General features: G+C 43.9%; 1 long non-coding RNA gene across 1 annotated transcript; it reads left to right on the forward strand.

Annotated features, from left to right (window-relative positions):
- The first annotated feature begins 288 nt into the window (after positions 1-288).
- On the forward strand, positions 289-8,895 carry LOC107181681. Its single transcript, XR_001512368.1, has 3 exons — positions 289-381; positions 799-952; positions 8,745-8,895. It is a non-coding gene; the product is annotated as an uncharacterized LOC107181681 (long non-coding RNA).
- The last annotated feature ends 7,474 nt before the right edge of the window (positions 8,896-16,369 follow it).

The following is a 16,369-nucleotide window of genomic DNA, read 5'->3' on the forward strand; positions in this document are numbered from 1 at the left end:
GTAGGGAGTTGAGCACGACTGGTTTTTAAAGGCCCCTCCCTCCACCTGGCTTTCTCCTCTCTCTGGGGGAGAGTGTGGTAATTGCACAGGAGATGAGAGTTTGCCCCAAAGAGCCAGGGGAGCAGAGTCCGCTTCTGCTTTAAGTGTTGGTGGATGGCATGGGGGTGGTGACGAGGCTGGAAGAGAGAGGAAGAGAGATGCGGGCTGATGTGGGGGATTTGGGACAGAAGCCCTGCTCACACCCCTTTGTTCCCTGGACAGGGGATTCGGGTCCTGGGCCTGGTAAATGCCAGCTGAATTCAGGTTTCTACTGAGGCTCCGCTGAACTGCCTGATGCTGTGCTGGAGGCCGGGGAGGGTATGAAATGAGTACTTTTGCTCGGTGAGTTTATGGTTTCATTAAGATTAGATGTTTGAAACACCTAGAAACAAACCTGGAGGGGAGGGGAAGATGCGGCACGCTTCAGCGAGCGAGAGCACAGCCTGAGGTGTTTGGAGGGATCTGAACAGACTGGGAAGGGCATTCAAACTTCATCTCTGACATTAGTTGGTGAGGGGGCCGACTTGTAAAATGTGAATTGGTGATCCTAGTATCCGTTGGACCGCTCAGTTAAGCGTGGCTTAATTCTAGCGTCCAGACGGCAAACAGGAAAAGGAGGCACACAGAGGACTTTGGGGTAAAATATTAAATTGGAGCCTCATCATCCCACACACCCTAGACTTTAATTGTAACAAAAGGTCCCATTTTTAGGACCACAGAGAGTGGAGTGAGATTAGTTTTCTTTTTTTTCTGCCCTAGAACCCCTCTATCCAGGAATAGCCAAGAGAATAGCGCAAATCATGTAAAAGCCTTGAAGAGTCACCTGTGTTTTTTAAATCCTTAGTCGGCGCTGATCCAAAGACGGCCCAAGACTGATGGCAGTCCACAACCATTTGCGTCTGGTCCAGATGCGGTAAGCAGCAGAACGGAGACTGTTTAGACATTTTTGTAGCAATCTGACCTTGTTGCAACATCCAACAGGTGGATCAATGGGGTTGTTTTTTATGTCTTTGTTATTTTATTTTTCTAGAAATTAATTTTTAGTTATTTTACAAAAATTGTGACCTACCACAGACTAGAAATGAAAACATAACAAGAAGAAAAAAAAAGCAAGCTGGTTCTTGGGTGGGGTTAGCTTGAGAAGCCGGCCTTCCTGGGGTTCTGTGCGGGAGGCCGGGTCTGGGATGATTCCAGAACTCCCCGTTTCTCAGGTGTGGGCTGAACCTCATGACTTGCTTCTAACAAATAGAATATGGCAAAAGTGATGGAATGTCATCTCCAAGATTAGGCTCTGGTAAGACTCGAGTGGCTTCTGTTTTGCTTACTGTCTTAGTCTGTTTGGGCCACTACAGCAAAAGTACCATAGAACGGGGTGGCTTATGAAAAACAGAAATGTATTGCTCACCGTTCTGGAAGCTGGAAGTCCAAGATCAGGGTGCCAGCACAGTTGGGTTCTAGTGAGAGCCCTCGTCTGGGTTGCACACTGCTGACTTCCTGTGCATCCTCACGTGGCAGAAGGTGCCAGGGAGCTTTTTCAGTGGCTTTCATGGGCCCCACATCCCATTCTTGAGGGCTCAATCTGCATGACCTAGTCACTTTCCAGAGGCCTAATTTGCTATCTCATCTCCTAAGACCATCATCTTGGGGGTTAGGTTTCAACACATGAATTTTGGGGGACACAAACATTCAGTCTATAGCACTTAAGTTCTCTCTCTCCATCTCTGGTTCTCTCCTTCTTGGAGAGGGCGTGATGCTGTGAGCAAGCAACCCTTTGTAGCAGCTGATGTGGCAAGCAATGGTGTCTTTGGCCACTAGCCAGTGAGAACCTGGGGCCTGCCAACAGCCACTTGAGGGAGCTTAGAAGCAGATCCTTCCCTGGCTGAGTTTTGAGATGACTGTAAGCCCTAGCCAGCTCCCTGATCAAACCTAAGGATGTAGCTAAGCGACACGTGGATTCCTGACCCAGAAATGACTCCAAGATAATAGATGTTGGTTCAAGCCACTACATTTTGGGGTAATTTGTTACACAGCCTAGATAACTAACACACTGTTGTGTAAGACGTGGACATCAGATAAGTGGAAGGGAACACTAAAAATGCAACTTCAGGTGTAGTCAATGAATAATTTGCCATCCGGTTTACCCCTTGAAATGTGAGATTGTAACTTGGCATGAAACATAGTTACTACTAAAACACAGCCACCAGTCAGCTGGTGGGAGGTGAAGCACACCTGCTTTCTTCCCTGGCAGTTTCTTATAACTATCTATCCAAACTCCGCAAGAAAGAAAACAGATCCGAGTCTTGGCACCCTTCTTTTAGAAAGTTTCTGCTAAGATTAGCCACAGGAAATTAAAATTTGTGGTGGAAATTCCAAGATTAAACAAAATAGCCTATTAAAAATCTAAGACATAAGTTAATATAAAAGGCATATTATCCCAGAGAAAGATAATGTTAAGATAGAATTGGCACACTCGCTAGGATTTAAATGACTCTGCAGTTGTTGAGACATTTTGCCAAAGGCTTCCGCAAAACAGATTTATGAATGGCCTACTTTGCTCTCTCCTACCAGTCTGATGAATTAACTGAATAAAGAGGAAGAGTTCATCCTCTTTCTCTTGTTAGGCTGCGATCTTATGAAAGTTTGGCGTTCTCTTGGACAGTCTAGTGATGATGCTCACCATCTATCTGCTCACACACAGCATTTGCAGTAGAAGCTTGAGCCCGGCTCTGTGCTGGGCCCTTTCCAGGCATAATCTCATTGACTCCTTGCAGCAGCTCGATGAAGTAGGAATCACCACTCTTTTATATTGTCTAGATGAGGACACAGTGGCTCAGGCACAGGACGCCCTGTGCCCAAGGACATGCCCTTGGTAAATGGCAGAGTCAGAATCCAGACCCACAGTCTCTCTCCACTTCCCACTGCAGTCCCCTCCCCTGCGCTGTTTTGCTTGTTGATTCATGTCTCCTCCTCCTCCTCAGGCAGGAGGAAAATGCCCTTTTCAATAATGCATTCTTCCCGCAGCTTTTGAATATGTAAAATCTACTAAAACCCTGTCTTCTCTGAAAAGTTCCCGGGGAAATGGAGTATTGCTTTTGTCCCTCCAGGTGATGCTCCTCCTTCTTGATCTGTAACCCCAAAAATAACCCACTGTGTATTTAGGGAACCCTCTCATGTTAGGCCCTTTGGTGACCCTTGCCCAGTTTTGATTCCTGTTGCTCTGTGCCTGCCTCATTTCCATCAAGGACACATATTACTAGTAAGCCCCCGGTTGGTGGCAGTCACTGGGATACAAGACTTTCAAGACAAAAGTTGCAGTCTTAGTAGGGAAGCAGGATGTGCACAGGTTGAAATGCATGCCACTGGCTTGGGAGCCTCAGGCCAGACCTGTGCCAGGGAACTCACAAGATAAGTCACCTTGCTGCCTCCCACCTCACCTCCGTAATATGAACTTAATATTCAGGCCAAGGTTCCAGATTTTGCAGTTGGTGTGTGTGTGTGTGTGTGTGTGTGATTGCAGAGGGCAGAAGGGGACTTAGGAAGTGAGGTAGAGAGGTCTAGGGGACACTGGAGGGAGGCTGACCAGCAGGGAATGAGAAGTCTGCAAATTTGCAGCATATACACGTTGGGAGTAAAGAGCAACTACCATTGTCTGTCTGCCTTTGTCTATCACATCCAAAGTGCTGGACCCTAAACTGTTCTGGGCCTGGCTCTGTTTAATCTCCCCCACACACCTAATCAGGGTGGCTAACCACTAAAATAAACAGCCTCCAGACTTCAGTGGCTGAACCCAAAGGAAGTTTCCTTTTTTTCTCATTTCACAGTTCAAAAAGGGGTTGGGATCAGGGAGTCAGCTCTTTGGAGTCGATTTGAGAAGACAGGCCTTTTGCGCATATATTCTAGGTCATCAGTCCTAAAAGCACCACCGCATAGCTTTGGAAAAGGAAGCAAAAGAAAAATAAAATAAAGTACTCCATTCACCTTTAAAAAAAGAAAAGAAAAGGCAGCAAAAAGTAATACCCTCTACTCTTTTTTTAAAAAAATACATTTTATTGATTTTTTACAGAGAGGAAGGGAGAAGGATAGAGAGTTAGAAACATTGATGAGAGAGAAACATCGATCAGCTGCCTCCTGAACACCTCCCACTGGGGATGTGCCTGCAACCAAGGCACATGCCCTTGACTGGAATCGAACCTGGGACCCTCAGTCCACAGGCCCACGCTCTGTCCACTGATGCAACCTGGCTAGGGCTTTAAGTGTTTGGTTTTTTTAAAACAGTATACCCAAGTTTTGAATTTTAGTAAATTGTCTCTGGTTTTCTGAGTAAAACTAATATAACCTTGCTGTTGTAGATTAGAAAGGATCTTTTAAAAAAACTTCATCTGATACTTTAAAATTTTTCAGAGAGCCTTTTTCTTCAGCTATCTCCTCTCTGCCTTCCTATCCTGTCTCATTTCTGTTTGAAAGTACTTTGTGATCACAGTGTATTATTTGCTATTGTGTGACTTTCACAAGCACCAATTAGATATGAACATTACTCTCCTTGACATAGATCTTTTTAAATTCAGTGGCAAGTGCATTTTCCCAATTCTGTAGAACCACAGATCTCTAAACCTTCAGATTGCCAAGATGAGTTGGGAAGAAAGCGAACCTGGATCTGCTTCCTGCAAAAATGTCAATATTTTCTACAACAGAGAGGGAGGGGAGGACCCTCACTGGAATGCCATCTGTCCTTGTCTGTGGGAGCCGGCCGGAGAATGTTTTCACAGCCAAGAGATTACTTGGCATCACTGACACAGAAATTCAGCAGGGTGGCTTACAGGCCAGGAGCTGGCTGATTTAAAGAGATACTTTGCTATGTGAAAACTAGAAGTATAGGAATGTGTTTCAGTTTTGAAACTGCTAGACTAAAGGACTGTTTACTTATTCAAAGTGTTTCTCATAGGAATCTTTTTTTAAAAAAAGATTTTTTTTATTGATTTCAGAGAGGAGGAGACAGAGAGGGAGAGAGAGAAACATCAATGATGAGAGCAAATCATTGATTGGCTGCCTTCTGCACGCCCCCTACTGGGGATCGAGCCAGCAACCTGGGCATGTGCCCTTGACGGGAATCGAGCCCAGGACCCTTCAGTCTGCAGGCCGATGCTCTATCCACTGTGCCAAACTGGCTAGGGCTCTCATAGGAATCTTTTAATCAGCAGAATCGCTTAATTTATTTAAATATTAGATTATTAATAAGTTATTTTGTTGCTCGGCCTTTTAGGAAGTGAGCAGCTGATAAAACGAGGTACAGTTCCCCTTATATAGTTTCATTATACTATGCTGTTTCTTAAGCAAATAAACACCCTTCTTTTTTTAAAAAAATATATATTTTATTGATTTTTTACAGAGAGGAAGGGAGAGGGATAGAGAGTTAGAAACATCGATGAGAGAGAAACATCGATCAGCTGCCTCCTGCATACCCCCTACTGGGGATGTGCCCACAGCCAAGGTACATGCCCTTGACCGGAATCGAACCTGGAACCTTTTAGCCCTAAACGCCCTTCTATTACATATGGAAACTCAGTTCTGTTGCAGTTTGAGGCTCAACACACGAAGCTCAGCTTCTGACATATGTATGGTCAGTTCCAAACTGAGTTCCAAAGAAGGGTCTTAGCTACCTGGTTTCCTGCAGAGGAAACCCAGACCACTTTGAACAGCAACCCGAAGAGGAATTCACCAGGTCACCTTGGGTGGGAGTGAAATTCTTTCAAATTCATTTGGCAGCTTTCAGGGCCCAGCTCCCGTCCTGGGGAGTGTTGCTCTGTGGGATGTTTGCCACTCAGTGTCTAATCCATCTGTGTGGGTCCAGCTCTTCCTGAAAACATACTCATTTGAAAAAATAAAAATAGCCCAGCCGGTGTGACTCAGTGGCTTAGTGTTGACCTATGAACCAGGAGGTCTCGGTCGGATTCCTGGTCAGGGCACATGCCCAGGTTGTGGGCTCAATCTCCAGTGTGGGGCATGCAGGAGGCAGCCGATCAATGATTCTCCCTCATCATTGATGTTTCTATCTCTCTCCCTCCCTCTCTGAAATAAATAAAAATATATTTTAAAATAAATAAAAATAAAAGCATGTTCATTTGGGAACCTCGAACCATCTGTAGCATCTGAGTCCACATCATTCTTGTGGCCCCAACGCACCCCATCCAGCTGTGTTATTTCTCCCGAGTTTACTTACTGCAGATGCCACCGCCGCTCAGGTGGGCCATTGTTCGATCTCGCTCTTCTCAGGAAAGGAGCAGTCATCCAGCCTCAGCAGGGCTCTAGGCCGTCTCCTCCAGCGGTCCCTCCCGTAGGCTGGAAGGGACCAGGGGTGCACATCTTCTCTCGCTGCAAGGCATTGGGCTGCGCTGCAGACATCCTAGCCTAGTTCAGTGAGATCCAGCCAATGCAGTGTTTGACCACGATGGAAACACTTATTCCAGCCCCAAAGATACATGGGCACGCTTACCTAAAAGGTTTTTGGTATGGCCTACAGTCATTCATGCATTCGTTAAGTATTTACTAGTAATGAGCATCTACTCTGTGTCAGACATTGTTCGGAGAACGTTTTTCTGTGAATAAAACAAAGCCCCAGGTCTAATGGAGTTTGCAATGCACTTGGGGGAAACAGACAAATAATTTGTCAGGGGGTAATAAATGCCGACAGAGAGAAAGAGAGAGAGAGAGGAGAGAGAGAGAGAGAGAGAGAGAGAGAGAGTGAGAAAGAGAGAGAGAGAGAGGAAGGTAGGGGAGACGAGAGGAAGGGGAGGAGTATTGTGTATGGGTGCACAGCACACAGTACAGTATTTTCCCTGCTCAGTGTCTAAGGGGCCTGCGCTGCTTCCCGGTGCCTCACTCTGGGCGAGGAGAAAGGCGGTGAGATGCTACCGCGGCCACACACATGATGCCTCCCTTTGATGACAGCCTGCAGACGGGTTCAGGGTAGGGTCCCAAACCATGTCTTCTGAGGGGAGAAGTGATTCCACAACAGAAAGAGGTTGCCTCATGACAATGAAAGGACAGCTTCAAACACGCTGTCCACAACTCATCAAATGACAGCGATGAAGCAACCCGTTCAGGTCATGCCGGGCTGTCCGCCGATCCGGGCTGGAAGATTAATGGCAGATGAAAGGAGGAAGCACACCTGAGCCAACTTGCTCAGGAGCTGAAATATTCAAATGTGGGTACAAAGTGGTTACCTAATTCCTGCACCTGTTCTGACTCAGCACCCACTGAAGTGCTGAGCCAAGAGTAGACATGACGCAGGGCCAGCAGCAGAAGCAGGCCATTTCACAGTGACACCGCCCAGATGGGGCAGAGTGCCCACGGGCTGCGCCCTCAGCGGGGGAGGACTTTTGAGGTCTTTCTCCTACCATCAGGCAGGACGTGGACTGACGTCGGAGGTCCCTGGAGTAGCTTGCCAAATAACACACCGTGGCCCCGACATTTAAAACATTGCCAGTTGTAGATTTTAAAAGTGTATCAATGGGGTTTGGGGTCCATCCATATTGATTTCAGCAGCCTTTAGTCTACATCCAGTGGTTTTAAAGTGACATCTACTTAGCCGATTTATTTGTGGTGCCATCTTCATGACCGCGTAGGACAGTATCGCAAAAGATCTGCCCACAGCTGTTTATATAAATCTTTAAGTTCAGTACCCGTGGGCTTTAACTAGAGGGTAAAGGGGGGATAGAGGGTGATGGAGGAGACTTGACTTGGGGTGGTGAACACACAATGCAATATACAGATGATGTATTCTAGGATTGTACACCTGAAACCTATATGACTTTATTAACCAATGTCACCCCCAATGGATTCAATAACAATTCTTTTTAAAAACGTAATGGAAGAATTTTTGTTTGCAGAATATGGAAGCGCTTTATAGTACTTGTGGAAGGGAATCTTGAAAAGATGGCAGCCAAGTATGACCTGTCTGGAATATGGTGGCGGGGGCGGGGGGAGCGGGGGTATGTAAGCATCTGCTTGAAGTAGCTTTTTACTAGTGGACTGCATGGCTTACTTCATGAATAGTCAAACCCAAGCCTTGGCAGCAGTTTTAATTCCCTAGGGACCACACTTTTGTTAAAAGGGGTAATGTGGGTTGTGGTAAGATGAGAATGGGTTATAGACTAATGAGACAGAAAACCCAACTAAGATGTTGACTGAGCATGTTACTGGCGGGTGGATGCCAACCACTTGGATGCATTTGAGTCATCAGCAGAGACTGGGGGAGGGCCTTGGTCATCTCCTCTAGCTTCCCCAGCCTCCAGTCCTGGACTCTGACAGTCTAGATGGTAGAATATGCCCAAGACCTCACAGGCAGCCTATCTCATGGGTGCTTGCCCAGATCTAAGTTTATAAAGTTCCCCTTTGACCTCTAACCCTTTGGCTTGCTCTCTGGAACTTCTTAGGGTGAATCTATTGCTAGAAGAAAGGTTTTCTAATAGTTGAAATTAGGTCGCTTGTGTTCACTAGCTTGCTGTTTTCCTCTTCCAGGCTCACTCTGTGGGTCTGGATCCTTCCGAGGTTCTCACTTAATCAAAGACAATGGACTTCCCAGAGAGGAGAACAACCCTTTAACCAAGCAAAGAGCAGTATTTGTGATTATGAACTACACTCTCCAAAGAGCCCATGAGCACGCTGCCAGACCAGTACCCCATCTCATTCAGCCTTCCCTCCCTCAGAGTTCCCAGACCTTCCGCCCTCCTGGAATGGTGCCCACCATTGCTGGCATCAGTTAGCCAATGTTCTGGAAAGGGGTGCCCAGCAAAGGAATGAAGTGTGGCAGCTATTGTCTGGATGGAGCCCTGTTTTCTGGGCAGTATACTTCTAGATGGTTGGGTAAGTTGAGAAATTCAAGTACTTCTTTTTGGCTATAATTTAACATTTCCTGAAGATCTTTTTATAAATTATCATTTTATGATATAATTTGTATCAAATAGTATAACCATTTTGAAAAGTAATTTGGCATAGTATAGTTGACCCAGCAATTCCATTTTTAGGTATATACTCTACAGTATCTCTTGCATGTATATGCCATCAGACATGGAAAAGAATGTTCATGGTAGCATTGTCTACAACAGAGACTAAAACAAATCGGTGAACAAACAATACTAGAAACACATTGCTCGTTCATTTTTAAAAGTTGTGGTAAAATATACATAACATAAAATTTACCATTTTAACCATTTTTAAGTATATAGTTTTGTGGCATTAAGTGCTTTCATATTGTAGTGTAACCGTCACCACCATCCAGCTTCTCTTTTCATCTTCCCCCACTGAAACTCTGTACCCATTAAACACTAACTACCCAGTTACCTTTCCCCTTGGCCCCTGACAACTTCTATTCTTACTTTCTGTCTCCATGAATTTGGCTATTCTGGTCACCTCATATAAGTGGAATCCTACAATATGTGTCCTTTTGTGACTGGCTTATTTTATTTAGCTTAATGTTTTCGAAGTTCATCCATGTTGTAGCATGTAGCAGAATTTTCTTTTTAAAGCTGAATAATATTGACTATATCATGTATAATATATATATATACACACACACACACATATATCTACATATATGTGTGTGTGTGTGTATATATATACTTTCCCACATTTTGTTTCTCTATTCATCTATTCATCTATTGATGGATGCTTGGATTGCTTCCACCTTTGGCTTGTGAATAAGGATGCTGTGAACATGGGTGTACAGATATTTGCTCAAGTTCTTCATTTCACTTCTTTTGGGTACATACCCAGAAGTGGAATTGCTGGGTCATATGGCAATTCCATGTTTTGAGGAATTGTACTGTTTTCCACAGTGGCTACACCTGTTCATTCACTTTTTTAACTGCATATAATGTGCTATATAACTATAACATAACTTATTAGATATTGCCAAACTTTTCTGTAAAATGGTTTGTAAGATATATACCTACCAGAGTTCCTAGTGATCCATATATTTGGCAGCAGTATAATCAGGTTTCTTAATTTTTTCCAATTTAGTGGTTTAAAAATGATTATCTTATCATAATCTTAATTTTTATTTCCCCGATTAGCATTGCAGTTGCTTATCATTTTATATGTTTGAAAGTTCTGTTTTTTACATGGAGATCTTTATTAAGAATTGATTTTTGTGTATGATGGATGGCATGGGCCTAATTTCCTTCCTTTTTACATGAATAACTGTGTATGCTGGCTCCAATCTTTTCTCATTGCCACCGATCTCATATGTCAAGTTTCTACCAGTGGCTGGTCTGCCTCTGAGCTCTCTATTTGTTCACTTGGTTACTTAGTCCACCCACGTTAATGGCATCTGTTTTCTTTATGAAGTGACAATGATGTATTGAGAGAGTCTGGTGTGGGGTTAATTAGGCACTTACTGTCCAGTATGGTAATTGCACCTGGGTATGGACTAGGTGGTTAGACTTGGCCTGTTGGTTGGGTTAAGTATGGTCCATGCACTCATGGTGCTCACAGATACATATTTAAGTCCTGATGATGCAATGTGATGTGTGGTAATAGGGGGATAGTTGACGTCAGAAGATAAGAAGAAACAATGAAGGAAACAACTAATTCTAATCTGAAGGTGTTCAAGGTGGTCACAGTCAAGGAGGTTGACTGTTTCAAATAGGAAGTGTATAGTATTGTGATTGAGAGCTAAGCTGTAGAGGTTGATAAACTCATATTTCAACCACATTTAGCTGTGTGACCTTGACAAATTCTTGAAACCTCTAAGCCTCAAGTTTCTTATTCATTAGAGGTAATAATAATAATACCTACCTCAGGGAGTTGTTGGAAAGATTAAAAACTGACCATGTATCAGGAACACTCAGCCCAGTCTGAGGGAACACAATGGAAGTATTCAGTAAATGTAAACCGCCCAACAGGTGTGGCTCAGTGGTTGAGTGTTGACTTATGACCCAGGAGATCATGGTTCAATTCCCGGTCAGGGCACATGCCCAGGTTGCAGACTTGATCCTCAATGTGGGGCATGCAGGAGGCAGCTGATCAATGATTCTCATCATTGATGTTTCTTTCTTTCGCTCCCTCTCCCTTCCTCTCTGAAATAAATAAAAATATCCTATATAATAAAAGGCTAATATGCAAATTGTCCCCTCAACCTAGAGTTTGCCCAGGAGTTTGACCAGGGGGCAGGGCCAGCTGGCCAACTGTTTGTGACCCCTCCCCCCGGCTGGCTCCACCTCTGATCACCCCCCCACCCTGATCAGGGCGGGCCGGCTGGACCCAACTGTGCATGAATTCGTGCACTGGGCCTCTGGTATATTAAAAAAATGTAAACCTATTAATTTTTTCACTTCATAGTATTGAGTATTTACTATGTGCCGGACATGGTAATAGGCTATAAATACAAGTGTGAGCAAAGCAGATGGTCTCTACCCTCATGTAGCTTTCTGTGATAAAATAATCACATAAATATGTCATTAGAGACTTTGATGAGTGCTATAAAGGAAAATTATGGCATGCTAGGAGAGAACAGAAGAGGGAACCCTGCTTTATGATTATTTTTCTTCTTGCTACTTCTGAGCTGGAACCTGAAGGATGAATAGGAGTTTGTGGGTGTGGCAGGCAGGGAAGGTCATTCCAGGCATTCTGAACTTTAAAGGAAAAGACATGACGATGTGGAAGTTTTTCACATGGTCAGGGGCAAGGGCCTGGGCACCCCTTGCTTCACAGAGGCTTTGGAGGGTTTCTTCTGCCCACCTTTCCCAGGGGACAGGCAGGAGAAGGAGGCTGAATGATGCCTGTGGTCCCCAAACATGCCTTGTGGCTCAATGAACCCTGATCTTTGGTCAGGGTGGAAAGTTATCCTCAATGCCACTGATAGTTCCTTGGCAATGACAGATGGATATTGAATGTGAAAATGGCTCGGATGAGCTGGATTACAGTGAAGTCCTTTTGATGTTAGTGCTGGTCAAGAAGAGTTTAGGACTGACTTCAGTTTGGCGATCCAAAGCTCAAAAATAAAAAGTGCTCAGAGAAAAGACAGTTAAGTAATTAAATGTTTTTCTAAGACATAAGTGATATATTTTTACAAGATGTGGCAATACTGTTGTTCATTTACAGTAGAGGTGGCATTATGTTTGCAAGAAGGACAAATTAGGTGATTGGGGGTTTTCTGGAACAACTACCATTCAAGTTCTCAAATGTTCGTGTATATCAGAACCCCCCGGGAGCTTGTTAAACATGTATTGTGGTCCTTAGGCTGCTGAAGGAAAAAAGCCTGAGGTTTTGCAAGGCTCTCTGCAGGAGGGATTGAGGAGGAAGGACCAGGACTGGGTCCTGCCAGCACCAGACATCCACAGACTTGGCCTTTGCTGGAGAGCAGGGACGTTGCCCAGGACCATTGCTCTGCACAGATGGCTCCAACTGTAGTTCAGAGCCAGAGCCCACGGCCACGTGACCTGGCCTGCCTCAAGGAGAGAAAGTGGCCTGGTGGCTGTTAGCTGTGAGGTTGACAATACTTACCTTGAAAGAGAAGGTCACATAGTCACTACCCCGGTTTCCTCCCAATTCCATTAAAAAACCTGATGTTGCTAAATAGGAACGTGGGCCCTTACTCATTTCTCAAGTAGAATGAAATAAAATTGATTGTCTATAAAATATTTATCAGATCTAGGCTAGTGTTTGAATTATAATATCTCCTGCAGGCTTTAAAGTGTCCTATCTCTGCTTATTTCATTATTGATTAGACCATTTTACTGAATGCGGTGACTATGATGTGTTTACTGGGATTCATTTACTCACTCTTGAGGATTAATTTAATTCCTTTATGATAACAATTTTTCCTGAGGGCTTTTTTCCCTCTCTCAGGGACACATCCAAATTTATTAGACTGTTCTATGGTTCACAATAATTTGGGTGTAACTGAATAATTTATACCTGTGTTTGCCAAGCCTGGCTGCCCATCATAATTACCCGGGGAGGGTCTTAAAAATGTAGATTTCCAGGTTCCATCCCAGACCCCAGTGCAGCAGAACTCTAGACCTTCTTGGACTAGGATTTGGGAGCTGATCAATGTAGTTTAGTCTCCGGTAATTTTAAGGTAAAATGCTATTGTTATTACACGTAGAATTTTCTGTTGCTTACACCACCTGTCCTTATTTCTTTGCATCCTACCGCCCACTGGAATGACCCAAACATCCCTCCATAGATGAGAGGTGGGCTTCAGGTGAGGACACCTGAGGCGAAGGAGGCTGGGAGCAGAACTGTGTTGTCACTGATGGTAGTCACTGTGAAGGGAGGAGCCAGCTAAAGCGAGCAGAACGGCCACCTGGTGAGGTTCCCTCTCTCCCTCCTGCTGGCCTGGCCTGGACCAAGCTCTTTGGGTCCATGTCATCCATTTGACTGGGTCCCTGAGACACTCAGGAAAACTAGGTCGCTCTGGGTTATGTGCCAGCAGGCTTCACCCTGTTCGATGACATGGGTTGGCCACAGGCCTTGAAGAGTCCGGGCCTATAAAGTCAGTCGGTGAGTAGAGACACAGTCATACCATTTCAGAGCTATCAAGACTGAAACACAAGTGTAACCACAACATTGACAACAACACACCAACAACACTAAAGTGTTTTTACCTCCCCATCATGTCCAAAAATAAAGAGGCTTTTCTTTACTGAACAAAGGCCATCCATCTATTTGAACTCAATATCAGTCTCCCGGTTTGATCAAGGATTTCATGAAGATAAATCGATCTATTAGAAAAGCCTTGCGTGTGGTACAAAAAAGTAAATCACATTTCAAGGCATGCATTGGGGGCGCATGGCAAATTTTAACTGTACAAAAGGCATATGATGACAAACAAGCTCCTCTCTTCTTGTCCAGATCTTGTTCCTTGGGGGCACATACTAAGACAAATTTCTTGACCATTCGTTGAAAAACATTTTATGCTGATGTTGTATAATACCACCTCATGCATCAGCATAGGCAGCCTTTTATTTATTATCTATTTGTTTAAAGATTTTTATTGATTTTTAGAGAGAGAGGAAGGGAAAGGGGAGAGAAACATTGATATGAAAGCAAAACATTGATTGGCTGCCTCCTGCATGTCCCCTACCAGGGATTGAGCCCACAACCCCAGCACGTGCTCTGACTGGGAATCAAACCGGCAACCTTTTGGTGCATGGGACCCACTGCGCCACACCAGCCAGGGCTAGGCAGCCTTTTAAAAGACGAGTTGTTTCCAGCCTTTTTGCTATTGTAGGACCCACTTTAATGGGCATGTTTGTATCTATACACACATATAGGGTGGAGCAAAAGTGGGTGTACAGTTGTGAGTATGTGAAACACAGAATTTATTCTTGTATTATTATTTAGTAACTGCTGTATTATTTTCCATACAAACAATTGTAAACCTAGTTTTGCCCCACCCTATATACATATCTTGGCCATGAGTCTCTGAGCCCATGGTTGGTATATTTGAAAGATACCTTCTGAAAGTAGAATTCACAGGCTCAGTGGGCATGTGCACACATAGTTTTGATAGATGGTCCAAATTGTACCACCACCCCCCCAACCCCCCAAGGAGTTGCACCAGTTTGCCAGTCACCAAGAATATAGGAGAGTCATCTTAACGGATGCTCTTATTGTTTCTAGCAGCTCTTCTGTTGATTTTCTGTCTGTGTGCTTTTCCAGTTACACAATGCATCATTGCATATAAGGATAATTTGACCTACTAATTTTAATACCTCTATTTATTTTTGATTTTTTGCATGTAATTCTAGAGCAATGCTAAATAGCAGGGAGAGCACGTCTTTGTCTTTTTCCGGACTCTAATGGGAAAGTTTCTATTATTTCCTTATTGAGGTTGAAAATTAGAAAACTTTTTTTTTTTGCTGAGAATTAAAAAATATATATGAAATGGTAAGTTTTGTAAAATGCCTTTCTGAAATCTATACGAATTATTTTATTGAAAATAATTATATTGAATTAAGATGTCTCCGGAAATCTAAAACTTCTGGTTTCCCTGAATCCACCAGAAAAGGTTATGGTTACATTATTTGTGGTATAAAAAACAAAAAATATAGAAACTGGAAAATGTCTCTCAACAGGGAAATGGTTAAATAAATTACAGCACTTTCATATAGTGGGAAACTATTCAGCTCTTTAAAAAAACAATGAAGTAGGACAGAACCTAGAGACAGAACCTAGCAAAAGATCCTGGACAGAACCTGGCTACAGAACTTGGCTGGAGAACCTAGACAGAATTTGGCAGGAGAACCTGGATAGAACCTGGCTGAAGAACCCGGCTACAGAACCTGGCGACCGAGCCTGGCTGGAGAACCTAGCGAGAGAACATGGCTACAGAACCTGGCTAAAGAACCTAGAGACAGAACCTGGCTACAGAACCTGGATAGAACATGGCAAGAGAACCTGACAAGGACCTAGCGAGAGAACCTGGTTAGAGAACCTGGAGAACCTGGACAGAACCAGTCTGGAGAACCTAGCAACAGAACCTGACGACAGAACCTGACTGGAGATCCTAGATAGAACCAGGAGAGAGAACCCAACCATGCTGGTCAACTGAACACTGTCTCCGTGTCATTCCTTCTTCGCCGACTCCGTCCACACCTTTCAGGACCCCTGGACCTGCTGGGGTTGGACCCCAGCACTTCCACTCTCCCTCTAAAGATCAGTGGAAAAAATATCCTCTAGTGAGGATTGAAAATAATAAAATAAAATACATCAACAAAATAAAAAAAAATAATGAAGTAGATTGTTTATGCCAAGGTCTGAGGTCTGAGGTCCAGTAAAAACAGCAAGTGCAGTATAGCGTGTGCCTCGTTTGTGCTAACAATGAAAAGGGGAACACACATGCAAACATGCATGTAGCTGCAAAGGAAAACTCTGGAAGGACCCAGAAGAAACGATTGGCAACGTTTGCTTCTTAGTGAAGGATAGAGGCCAGGGAACTGAGAGAATCTGCTCCGTGTTTGGATTTATTTTTTAAAAAACCCACATGCATGTATTCCTTTTTTCACTGTAAAAAGAATGAGCAAAACGTGTCATTTTAAAAGAAAAAATGTTTTGTTGTGTTAAAGGTTTAAATGCTAGTAACCAAAAGGTGAAAGACAAGCAGCATTAAACATAGCTACTTATGGGTCACATTTTTCGTGGAGAGGTTTTTGTTTGTTTTTTCACCTCACTCCTCTAGTCCTACTCTGTTCTACAATGGAGCTCCAGCTTCTGGAATTTTCCACAAGCCCCTGCACCCTCTGCAGTGGGAGCTCATTCCACCTGACTTGGCCTCACGCTTGCATCTGGGTGAGTCATGTAGATCTTTTGTAGCAAATGTGCTCCA

Source organism: Myotis davidii, unplaced genomic scaffold, assembly GCF_000327345.1.
Source record: "Myotis davidii unplaced genomic scaffold, ASM32734v1 scaffold168, whole genome shotgun sequence".
NCBI classification, from domain to species: domain Eukaryota; kingdom Metazoa; phylum Chordata; class Mammalia; order Chiroptera; family Vespertilionidae; genus Myotis; species Myotis davidii.